This window comes from Arachis ipaensis, chromosome B8 (genome assembly GCF_059453495.1).
Source record: "Arachis ipaensis isolate K30076 ecotype BB chromosome B8, ASM5945349v1, whole genome shotgun sequence".
Taxonomy (NCBI): domain Eukaryota; kingdom Viridiplantae; phylum Streptophyta; class Magnoliopsida; order Fabales; family Fabaceae; genus Arachis; species Arachis ipaensis.
The window spans coordinates 36,691,420-36,702,851 of record NC_142443.1 but is presented as its reverse complement, the minus strand read 5'-3'; the positions used below and the strand labels follow the sequence as shown (position 1 = coordinate 36,702,851).

Here is an 11,432-nt window from a genome sequence, read left to right as displayed (position 1 = left end):
ACTACAGTTGATTTGGGGGCCTGTTGAGATAGCTCTCCTACTTGAGACTCCATCCTCTTGAGTTTTTCACCATGGTTTCTTAAGGTAGTTCTCACATCATCCCTGAAGCTTTTCAATTCAATTATGTCTTGACTCATGGTTGCCATCATTCCTTCTATCCGGTTTAATTGATCTTGAAATTGTTGGTTCGGATTAGATTGGGTAGGTTGATTATTTTGGCCATGATATGGTGGTTGAGAGTAAGTGTTTTGTGTGGCTTGGTATGATCTTTGGTTGGAGTTTTGGTATGTGGAATTGTTATGTTGGTTGTGGTTGTAAGGTTTGTGGTTTTGTGGTTGGGTTTGTTGGTTCCCCCACCCAAAGTTTGGGTGATTTTTCCATCCTGGGTTGTAAGTGTTGGAATTTGGATCATATGATTGCCTTTGTTGGTTTCCCACATAGTTGGCCTCTTCCCAATCACCTCCTTCAATGCTTACTTCCTCTTGATCTTGTGTGTGTATTGCAGCCACTTGCTTTGTTTCTAATTGCCTGGTAAGCTCTGCTAGTTGCTTGGCAAACACCTTGTTTTGGGCTAGAATTGTATCAACATGGTTCAGCTCCATGACTCCCTTAGTGTTGTGCCTCTCTGATGCATAGTAGTACTCATTCTCAGCCACTGTCTCAATCACTTCAATGGCTTCTTCCACAGTCTTTTTCCTGTTCAATGAACCTCCTGATGAATGGTCTACAGCCTTCCTTGATTCATAAGACAGTCCATCATAGAAAATATGCAATTGCACCCAATCATGGAACATGTCTGGTGGGCATTTCCTTGTCAAATCCTTGAATCTCTCCCATGCCTCGTAGAGAGTTTCACCATCTTGTTGTCTAAAAGTCTGAACCTCAGATCGAAGCCTATTGACCTTTTGTGGGGGGTAGAAACGTGCCAGAAACTTGCTTTCCACCTCATCCCATGTTGTTAGACTCCCCCTTGGGAATGATTCCAGCCACTTAGCTGCTTTGTCCCTAAGTGAAAATGGGAACAAAAGCAGTTTATAGGCATCTTCCTGGACTCCATTGGACTTCACAGTGTCACAAATTCTCAGGAATTTTGTGAGATGTTGGTTGGGATCTTCATTAGCACTCCCACCAAATGAACAATGATTCTCCACAAGTGATATTAGCTGTGGTTTGAGCTCAAAATTGTTGGCCTGAATGGGTGGTTTCTGGATGCTGCTACCACAATTCCCAGAGGTTGGGTTTATGTATGAACTAAGAACCCTCCTCTCAGGAATGGCATTGTTTCCATCAGCTCTCTCATGGTTGTGAACTTCTCTATCCATGTTGAGATCTAAAGCTTCCTCAAAATTGTCCTCAGATTCTCCTTCAGATTCCTCTTCTCCCAGTACTCTCTTCCCTCTTGCTTCCCTTCTCAGTCTATGAAGGGTCCTCTCTGGTTCGGTATATGGAGGAGTTGATGTCTCTCCTCTCCTACCTGTCATACAAGAACACAGCACAGGCAACAAACAAGTGCAATACTCTTGGTTAATGGAAGAGTATGGTTAGAGCAATTGAGGAATTAATTCAAACAGTTCGTGAGTCAGTGAGTTAGTTGCTTGAATTTAAAGGCATAAAGAAAGAAAGCATGTAACAGAGTGCAGAAATTAAAATTCAACAAGTAACTTGTACTGAATTAACCAAAACAAAAAAAATATGCTCAATCTAGTTAACTTCCAATTTGAGAATTGTCAATCGAAAACCAATCCCCGGCAACGGCGCCATAAACTTGATGCGCATAAACTTGTTATGCTACGATTTAGGAAATTGCACGATCGGCAAAATTCCTTCCGGCAAGTGCACCGGTTATCGTCAAGTAAAAACTCACAATAGAGTGAGGTCGAATCCCACAAGGATTGGTTGAATGAGCAATTCGGATTAGAAGTGTGTTCTAGTTGAGCGGAATCAAGATTTAGATGAGAATTGCGGAATGTAAAATTGGCGGGAAACGTAAATGACAAGAAATTGAAATGGCGGAATCTTAAATTGCATGAATTAAAGAGCAGAATCTAAATTGCTGAAATTAAAAGGGAATGGGGGTGATTGCATGAATTGAGTTGCAGAATGTAAAGAGAAAGTGGAAATCAGAAATGGGGAATTCATTGGGTATAGGAGATATTGAGATCTCCGAATCAAAACATGTTTATCTCTTCCTCAACCAATGCGTTCATTAAATTTTGCTTGGCAATCTTATATGATTGGATCCCAATCCCTTGGCTCACCAATTCTCTCTAAAAACAAACAAATTCCCAATCCCTTGGTTTAAATGTTCATAAGAAGAGATGATGCTCGATCACTGATTATACCACACAGTTTCATGAACCACAATTTGGTAGGATTACATGTCACAATATCCATCCAAACCCCAATCCAATTCACTGTGAGAAAGCTTCTCTAGCATGAATCCTCCATTCCTTTCCCAAGGTTCCGAAGGATTCCAATTATGGGTAGTTTCTTTCCCAAGACAACTACCCAATGGAATTAGATCGAGAAGCTTTCTAACAAAATTCAAGAGAAAAGATTGAAGAAGAAGATAAACTATTATTGATTCATTGAATTACAATAGAGCTCCCTAACCCAATGAAAGGGGTTTAGTGAGTCATAGCTCTGAATTCAACTACAAAGATATGAAAACTAGCTAAAATGAAAAGGTAAAAGTTCCAAAGGTCCTTTCTAACTTAAATTCTATCCTATTTATACACTTTCTATATTGAGCTTCTGTTGTGTTTCTTGGGCTTTGAGGCCTCTCCTTGCTTTCCTTTTGCCTTGGGTTTATGATCCATAATCTTGATGAGGCTGTTGATCCAAATTCTGTAACATTCATTGAGCCAACTTAGTGATAATCAAATAATGACACATGACTCAATAAATTGAAATTTCAGACTCATCAATCCTTCAGGCCCAATCCCATAAACCATGATATTCAATTGGGTTTCATACCAGAGTAAGTTTAAGTTAATGTTTGTGCTCAAATACTAACTTAAACCGCAATATTGTTGGCCCAAAAACCTTTTCCAAGAGTGGCGTTTAAGTTGCAGTTTAAGCTTAAACTGTAGCTTAAACGCTAGACACTTCCAGTGATGCCTTTTGTGGAAGCACGTTTAAGCTTCAGTTTAAGGTTAAACTGAAGCTTAAACGTGGAAATGGAAGAAGGCAGCCCTGGAGGGTAACTTAGTCGAACACGTTTAAGCTTCAGTTTAAGGTTAAACTGAAGCTTAAACGTGGAGATAGAAAGGGCAGCCCTGGAGGTCGAACACGTTTAAGCTCCAGTTTAAGGTTAAACTGGAGCTTAAACGTGGAAATGGAAGAAGGCATCCTGGAGGTCGAACACGTTTAAGCTCCAGTTTAAGGTTAAACTGGAGCTTAAACGTGGAAGCTTAGAAAGGTAGCCCTGGAGGTGTCGAACACGTTTAAGCTCCAGTTTAAGGTTAAACTGGAGCTTAAACGTGGAAATGGAGAAAGCAACCCTGGAGGAGAAACTTGGTCGAACACGTTTAAGCTCCAGTTTAAGGTCAAACTGGAGCTTAAACGTGGAAATGGCTCCCTGGTGCTTTTCCCCTTTCTGGCGTTTAACCTCCAGTTTAAGGTTAAACTGGAGGTTAAACTTCAATTCCAGCATTTCTTAGCCTTCATGATTCTGGCGTTTAAGCTCCAGTTTAGGCTTAAACTGGAACTTAAACTCCACATGTGATATTCAAGCTTCCTTTATTGATTTTGTTGCTTCCTTGCTTAGCCTCTTCTTCCCTGAAATCATCCAAACAATTGCATCAAAGTCTTGCAAAATTTCATGAGAAATCTTCCATTCATAGCATTCAAGTAATATAACTAAAAACTCATGGAATTTGCATCAAAATCATACTGTTTGGATGGTTCATTGCTTTGTTATTCATTTAACCATTCTTGGTTACTTTAAGCTCAAGAAAATGCATAAAACAACTAAAACTAACAGAAAAATGCTAGTGAAACTAGCCTAAGATGCCTTGGCATCAGTTTTGTGTGTTCGAGCTCTAAACCATGTTCCAGTATAATATTTCTTCAAACAAGTTCAAAAAATTTAATTCAAATTAGTGGAATGCTATAAAAAGTTTCTTGAAAAAGAAAATATTACTTTAACCAAGTGGTGGTAAAATATGCACAAAATCAAACAAATATGCAATCAAACATGCAAATGCAACAATAAACAAACATATAAAGTAATATATTGGTGTTGAGAAGAAAATAACTAACACATGGAGATCGGTATCGACCTCCCCACACTTAAAGATTGCACCGTCCTCGGTGCATGCTGTGATGTACAAGTGGACGGGTTGCTCAAACTGACGTTTGTAGATGGAGGCGCCTTAGTTGGAGGTCTCTTAGTTCCTCTCCTTGCTGGTGTTTTGGGAGTAGCTTTCTCTTTACCCTTCTTGATGGCCATCCTAAAAAGGGAAAAAGTAAGTAACTTTAAAACTTAAGGATTAGAGCAAGGAAGGGGATGGTATAAGTGATAATCAATGCACGGTAAAGAGGGATCTCGTTAACACATGGTCATGACTACATGTGAAAAGTTCATCAATGGAAATATAGCAAGTGCATATGATGGCAAGTAGATGCAAAATGTTTATTGGCATGCCGGCAAAGGCATGAGTAGCATAGATCAAGCATTAAATGCTCAATTTGATTATCAACTCTTTCAAACTAACAACCTGTTTGTATTGACAATTATTTTTAATGAATTATATATAAAAAGGGGTTTTATGAAAAACAGGCATTAGAGTAGAAGAATAAAATAATTAAATATGCACAATGCCATACGGACTTTTTCACAAACACTTAGCATGCATGGTGAATATGTTATTGAAAGTATTAAATTGAACATGCAAGCAACCCTTTAAGAAGTAATATTAATTATCAAACAATACCACAATAATTCACAAGCAAAATGTAAAAGAAAATAATCACCCAATTAGATTTCTAACACCAATTAAAGGAATAAAAAGAAAAGAAAAGAAAGAAAAGAAAAATATAGAGAATGAAAGTGAAAAGAAAAAGAAAACATAAATAAAAATAATAAAAGAAAAGTAAAAAGTAAAGAAAGAAAGAAAAGAACATTGATAATGGATGTGAAAAATAAGGAAGGGAGAAAGTAAAAACTGAGAAAGAATAAAGAAGGAAGAAGGGAGAAGAAAGAAATAAGAAGGGTAAAGAAAAAAGATTTGGATTTGGGGAAGAGAAGATAAGATATTTGGTTGATTTGGATAAGTTGTGCGCCGCATGTGACGTGGACGCGTGGGTCACGCGATCGCGTGGTGTGTGATATTTTTCAGATGACGCGGACGCGTGAGTCACGCGATCGCGTGGCCTGATTTGTGCTATTGGCACGAGTGCAGCCGTGCGTTTGCGCAACTTTCTGTTTTGAATGCATTTTGCCAAAATTTAGGGTGATGCGTTCGCGTGGGTGACGCGATCGCGTGAATGGCCATATTTTGAAAATGACGCAGACGCATGGGGCACGCGTTCGCGTGATAAGGCTTGTGCTTCGGGCACGAGTTCAGCCCAGCTCCATCATAACTCTCTGCCATACACCTCTTTACGTTGATTTTGCAGGGCCACACGTTCGCGTGGATGACGCGGACGCGTGGGAGGCTCTTTTTCAAAATGACGCGGACGCGTCATTGATGCGGTCGCGTGGGCATGTTTGTGCCTAAGGCACGCCTCCAGCCACGCTCTCGTGTGACTCTCTGCTTCTTTCTTCAATGTTTCGAATGCACCTATGACGCGGACGCGTCAGCGACGCTTACGCATCGCGTATGTTTTTTTTTTATATATGCAGAATGCAAATGCAAATGCAGGCTATATGCAGAGATTATGAAAAGAGTCATTAACAAAAAACAAAAATAGAATAAAGTAAAATAAAACTAAGACTGAAACGGAACGATCATACCATGGTGGGTTGTCTCCCACCTAGCACTTTTAGTTAGGGTCCTTAAGTTGGACATTTGGTGAGCTCCTTGTTATGGAGGCTTGTGTTTGAATTCGTCTTGAAACTTTCACCAACGCTTGGACCTCCAATAAGCTCTATCAATACCAGGTAAATTTCTCAAGCTTTGATGGAGTTCTTCACAAGATTTGAGCTCCCAAAATTGATCCTTATATATTCCTGGATCCCAAATCTTGATTCTACACCCGTCTTCAAGTTGATCATCATGATTCCATCCAGGTGGTAAGCAATCTGAATTCTCACTAAGGCATCCAAACAGCTTCCTAGACCTATTCAATTGAGCTTTACACCAACCTTTGCATTTAAACTTTGAGCTTTCCACCATATTGAACCTTGCATGACAACTCCAACCACTAACCATCTTTCTCTTACTCTTAACACCACAGAGAGCTCTAAGCTGGCCATCTGTCTCAAGTAAACCATATTCAAGTGGGAAAGTAAAGGGCAAGGATAAGAATTTTACCCACTTGAATGTTGTATTGGATGGTAATGGCTTTAGGGTAGAGGTCTCCAACAGCTTTGGAAAGGTGATTTCAAGCTCCATTCCCTTGTGCTCTCCCTTGGCAACTTCCACCTCTTTGCAAGCTTCTTCAAGTTCAACCTCTTCTTCTTGGTAGCTTTCTTTCAATTCAATCTCTTCTCCATTACTCACCAAGGGCATGGGAGGTTGTGCTTCTTCTTCTTTAATCTCCATCTCTTGATCAACCTCTTCAAAGTCTTTAGCCATGATATGCCTTGGAGGTTGTACACCCTCTTCAACATCAAATTCAAACATCTTGGAAGGAGGTTCTATGACTGGACTTTCCCATGGAGGTTTTGCATCTCCTAAGTCTTCAACCACTTTTTCCTCTTCAATAATTACTGCTTTGTCCAGTTGTTTTAGTATAAAATCGTACTCATCCTTGATGATTTTCTTTCCATGATAACTCCTTTCAACTATTCCTTCATCTTCAAGGGTCTCTCTTATCTCCACATTTTGGGCCTCCTCTTGCTCTAAGGAAAAATCAGACTCTTCCTTGATGTCTTCCTTCACTAATTATTTAATCACTCCTTCGACTTCAAGGGTCTCTACTACCTCCACCTGTAGGGCCTCCTCTAGCTTTTTATTAAGTATGAATTCATGAAGACGATCCCTTTTCTCTTGTTCCTTGTCAATAGCGTAGCTGAGATCATCTTGCTCTTGGATTGATGGATGTGGGTGCTCTTCCATGGAGGGTGGTGATGGAATGGGAATATTATTATGTGGTTGAAAAGGAAGCGCACTAAAGCTTGAGGGTTGAATATTGGAGGTAGAGGGTTGGTCCATGCGGGATATAAGTGCTTGAAGAGTAGATGTGAGACTAGTGATAGAGGCAAGTGTGGTATGAAGCTCTGTTTGCCCTTGGTGAATAACACCAATGGTGTTGTCATCCAGTGGAGGTTGGGGTAGATATGGGTTAGGGTCATATGGAGTTGAATGGTGTAAAGGGGCTTGTGAGTATGGTGGTTCAAAGGTGTGTTGGGGAGGTGGTTCATAAGCATATGATGGGACTTGTTGGTAACTACAAGGGGGTCCACCATATCTATCATCTTGGTATGCACCTCGGAATGGCTCCTGACCATAGTAATTTGGTGGAGGTGGTTTGTCATGAAAGGGTCCACCATAAGTATTGTCTTGGCATGCATTGTAGGATGGTCGTTGTCCATGGTATCTTGGAAGGTGTTGTTGCCGAAAGGGTTGATCAGATCCTCGTGGCTCCTTCCATCTTTGATTGTTTCGACCTTGATGCGTGTTCCTGTTATAGCTTCCATTCCTTTCAACAACATTAGAACCAAACTCAAAGCGACGGGGGTGAGAACTCATAGTAACTAATAAAAATTAAAAACAAAAATAAAAACAAATAAACAAGCAAAATAAAATATTTACAATAACCAATAATAAGGCACACGTTTGCAATTCCCCGGCAACGGCGCCAAAAACTGACGTGCAGGCAGAAGTCGGCTAATTAAGAAATCAATATAGAGAATGCGTTGAGAGTATAGTTCTTAATCAGCTAATATCCGCCTTGTGAATTTAGAAAAGTTGTCATGAAATTTAGAAATAATAATACTGGGAGTATGAGTCCCAGGTCGTCTCCTAACGAGTTGCAGGAAAGGGTGCTAACTTATTAATCAGGAATTTTCGAAAGAGTTCAAGTTTGGATAATGAGCAATAATTATAAATGAAAGCAATAAAACTAAGAATTATTATTAATATAAAAAGGCCTTGACTGGGGGAATGATTAATTGGAAGTTCTATCCTTGTTGGGATCTCTTAAGTGTAGTATCAAAAAGGTTGTTGTTTTCACTTAGTTAACCCTTACTAAATAAAGGAAAGTCAAGTGATTGAGCTAATCCTTATTCGCAAATCCTAGTTCTCTCCCTTGGGAAGGTTTAGCGTTAGTAAATACAGAACTAGCCAACAACTTCCAATTTAACTAACACTTAAGCCTTCCAACTCAAGTGTCTCCTTTTAATCAACCCCCATGTCAAGTTTGGGAATCTACTCCATTGACATTAATATAATACTCAGAAAAATATAATAAGAAGACATAATAAATTAAATAGAATAAAACTTCGAAATTTATTAAAAGTAAAAGTAATCCTCTTCACTAACAATTCATGAAAATAATCCAGTTACTACCTTAAGCAAGAATTAAGAATATGTTATAAATAAATAAAAGAGTAAGTGAAGAAACAAACTAGAATAATGTATTCAACGGAGGTAATGTCTCTTCAATATCCAAAAGCAAAAGCAATAACTATAAGGTGAAACTAGAGGAGGAGTAATTGTCTCTCTAGATTTAGATCTAAAACTAAAAACTATCCTAATGTATCTAAAACTGTGTGTGTGTGTCAAGTTGTGTGGTGAGTCTCTGCATGTTCCCTGGCTTTGTTCTGTGTTTCTGGGCCGAAAATTGGGTCAAAACGCGGCCCGAAATCGCCCCCAGCATTTTCTGTTAATTCTGCAGATCGCGCAGGTCACGCGTACGCGTCGTCCACGCGTTCGCGTCATTCAGCGATTTTCCTTGTCACGCGTATGCGTCGTCCTCGCGTTCGCGTCATTTGTGCAGATTCCAATCCACGCATTCACGTCAGGCACACGCTCGCGTCGCTGCGATTTTCTCCATTTCGCGCGTTCGCGTGAGCCATGCGCGCGCGTCAGTGTTCACTGGTCATCTCCTTAGTTTCTTGTGTTCCTTCCATTTTTGCAAGCTTCCTCTTCATTCTCTAAGCCATTCCTGCCCTATGAAGCCTGAAACACTTAACATACGGATCCTGACATCGAATGATATAAAGAAGAATTAAAATATACTAATTAAAGATCTTTAGGAAGCAAGTTTTCAATCATAAAACAATATTAGGAAGGAGTTATAAAATCATGCAATTAGTGTGAATAAGTGGGTGAAGACTTGATGAAACCATTCAATTAAACATAAAATAAACCATAAAATAGTGGTTTATCAATCCTATTATCACGTGCTCGCTTGGCCTCCCAGTGGTGCCTTCGGCCATCCTTGTCACATCGGTGTTCCGGGTCTCTGGAAATGTTGCAGTCGCGTTGTTTGTCGTGTCGTTGTTCAGGTGGCCTGTTGTTCCTGGTTTCACGGTACGATGGGGTCCTGGAGATTGCTTGACTCACATGTTCCAGGTGGAATCATTCTTTGGAAGTTACTCGACCTTCAAGGTTTTGCACTCTGAGGCACAGTTCTTGGATTATCTGGATTGTTTTTTCTCCCAAGCCATCAGGTGGTCGGGTTTTGTCGCATTGACATTCGTCTTCCTTCTGTTATCGGACAGGGGTTGGCTGGTGGTGCACGACGCTACTTATCCTCCCGTGGGTGGGGGGAATGCTATCCCAAAGCTCGAGTGTTAGGCTTTGTGAGTTTGAGTTGTCGTGGTGGCTTGATGATTGTTCCTCGAGGTTCTCTATCATTCTGCCATGACGTAGCAGTTCCCACAGACGGCGCCAATGTACTAGAAGTCTCTAGTACGGGTTGTGAGATAGATTGGAGACTCGCAAGTCAAGGCGGTCGTCAGATTATCTGGCTGGAACAATGGGGTGGGTACCTGCAAAGACACGCTGACGCTCAAGTCAGAATGGATCTAAGAGGCATATAGTGTGTGGAATGAGTAGCGTACTTGAGGGGGCCTCTAGCTCCCTTTTATATAGCGGGTGGTAGTTATCTTATCTTATCTGACTAAGATAAGGGAGGTATTTGAATTCGAATGTTGTGCTGGGATATTGGAAGTTATTGATCCGTTTTGGGCCGTGTGGATGGCTCAACCCCAAGTATCCAGGTTTGTTGACCGTTCCAAGGAGGGACCCGGGGGCCTGGTCCAGAACACAATGCAAACATGATCTCAACAAAAACCAATCTCAAAGATATGATTTCCGTTTCCAAATTAAAGAAGATTCTGTTATAATATGATTTTAATTTGATTCAGTTTTTATATTAAGATTTGAATTATTGTTATTAATTATCTTATTCTTCCTAAAAGATAAGATAAGATAAGATTTAGTTTTGAATTTGAATTTTAGGTAAACCTAGGTTACAAATAAGTGAACATTATTTACAAGAAAAGGCATCCATGGAGAGGATCTTCAGATCCCACACCTAGTTTCTTCGGCATAGTTTTGTTGTTGTTTTTCCATCCACCATGAGCAATTAATTCCTCCGTCAAAGGGTTAAGAGCTCTGTTTATATTTTTATGAATTATTAGTCTAATTTTTCTTCTATTTTAAAGTATTGCATTAATCTATTTTATGATTGAGTATTTCGTTCTTCATCTCTAAAGGATTAAACTGTCGACAGGCATGCTAATCCCGTTTTGAATTTGTTTATTGCTTTGACAGAACTAATATACGAATTATGTTTGAAAATTCTTTCACATTACTTTTTGAATTGACTAGACATAGTGCCATTTTTAAAGTGTGTGACATAATACATACATGATTTTCAATCACCCTAGTTTTGAATACGTGACATATAATTCGATTTAGGACAACTTTTGAAAAAATGTTTTTTCTCATAAAATTCAATCGGATAGGACTAACTTGGATACTTGACATATAATCCGACCTAAGGACTATTTGAATCTTATGAGGAACTGAATCAGATTTTGCACTTAACCTTTTTGATTAATTGATTGACCAAGACATTGGCGGTTGGTTAATTGAAAAGAAACCGAGGAGCCAAGACATTGAAAATCGGTTAATTAAGTTTCGTCGTGAAAAGATCTTTGCTTGCTTTAGAATAAGGAAACAAAGTTTAGTTTTTCTAAGAATTTAAACATCTCCAAAACCCTTGACTACTCCATTATATATCTCTTTCAATCAACTACACATTCACTACCTTCAAGCAATTCAATACCCAAGCCTTTCAAGTATTTAGCA

General features: G+C 39.5%; 1 non-coding gene across 1 annotated transcript; it reads left to right on the top strand.

The window, feature by feature from the left end:
* Positions 1–792: 792 nt before the first annotated feature.
* On the top strand, positions 793–896 carry LOC148547708 (small nucleolar RNA R71). The gene has a single exon (XR_015898094.1). It is a non-coding gene; the product is annotated as a small nucleolar RNA R71 (small nucleolar RNA).
* The last annotated feature ends 10,536 nt before the right edge of the window (positions 897–11,432 follow it).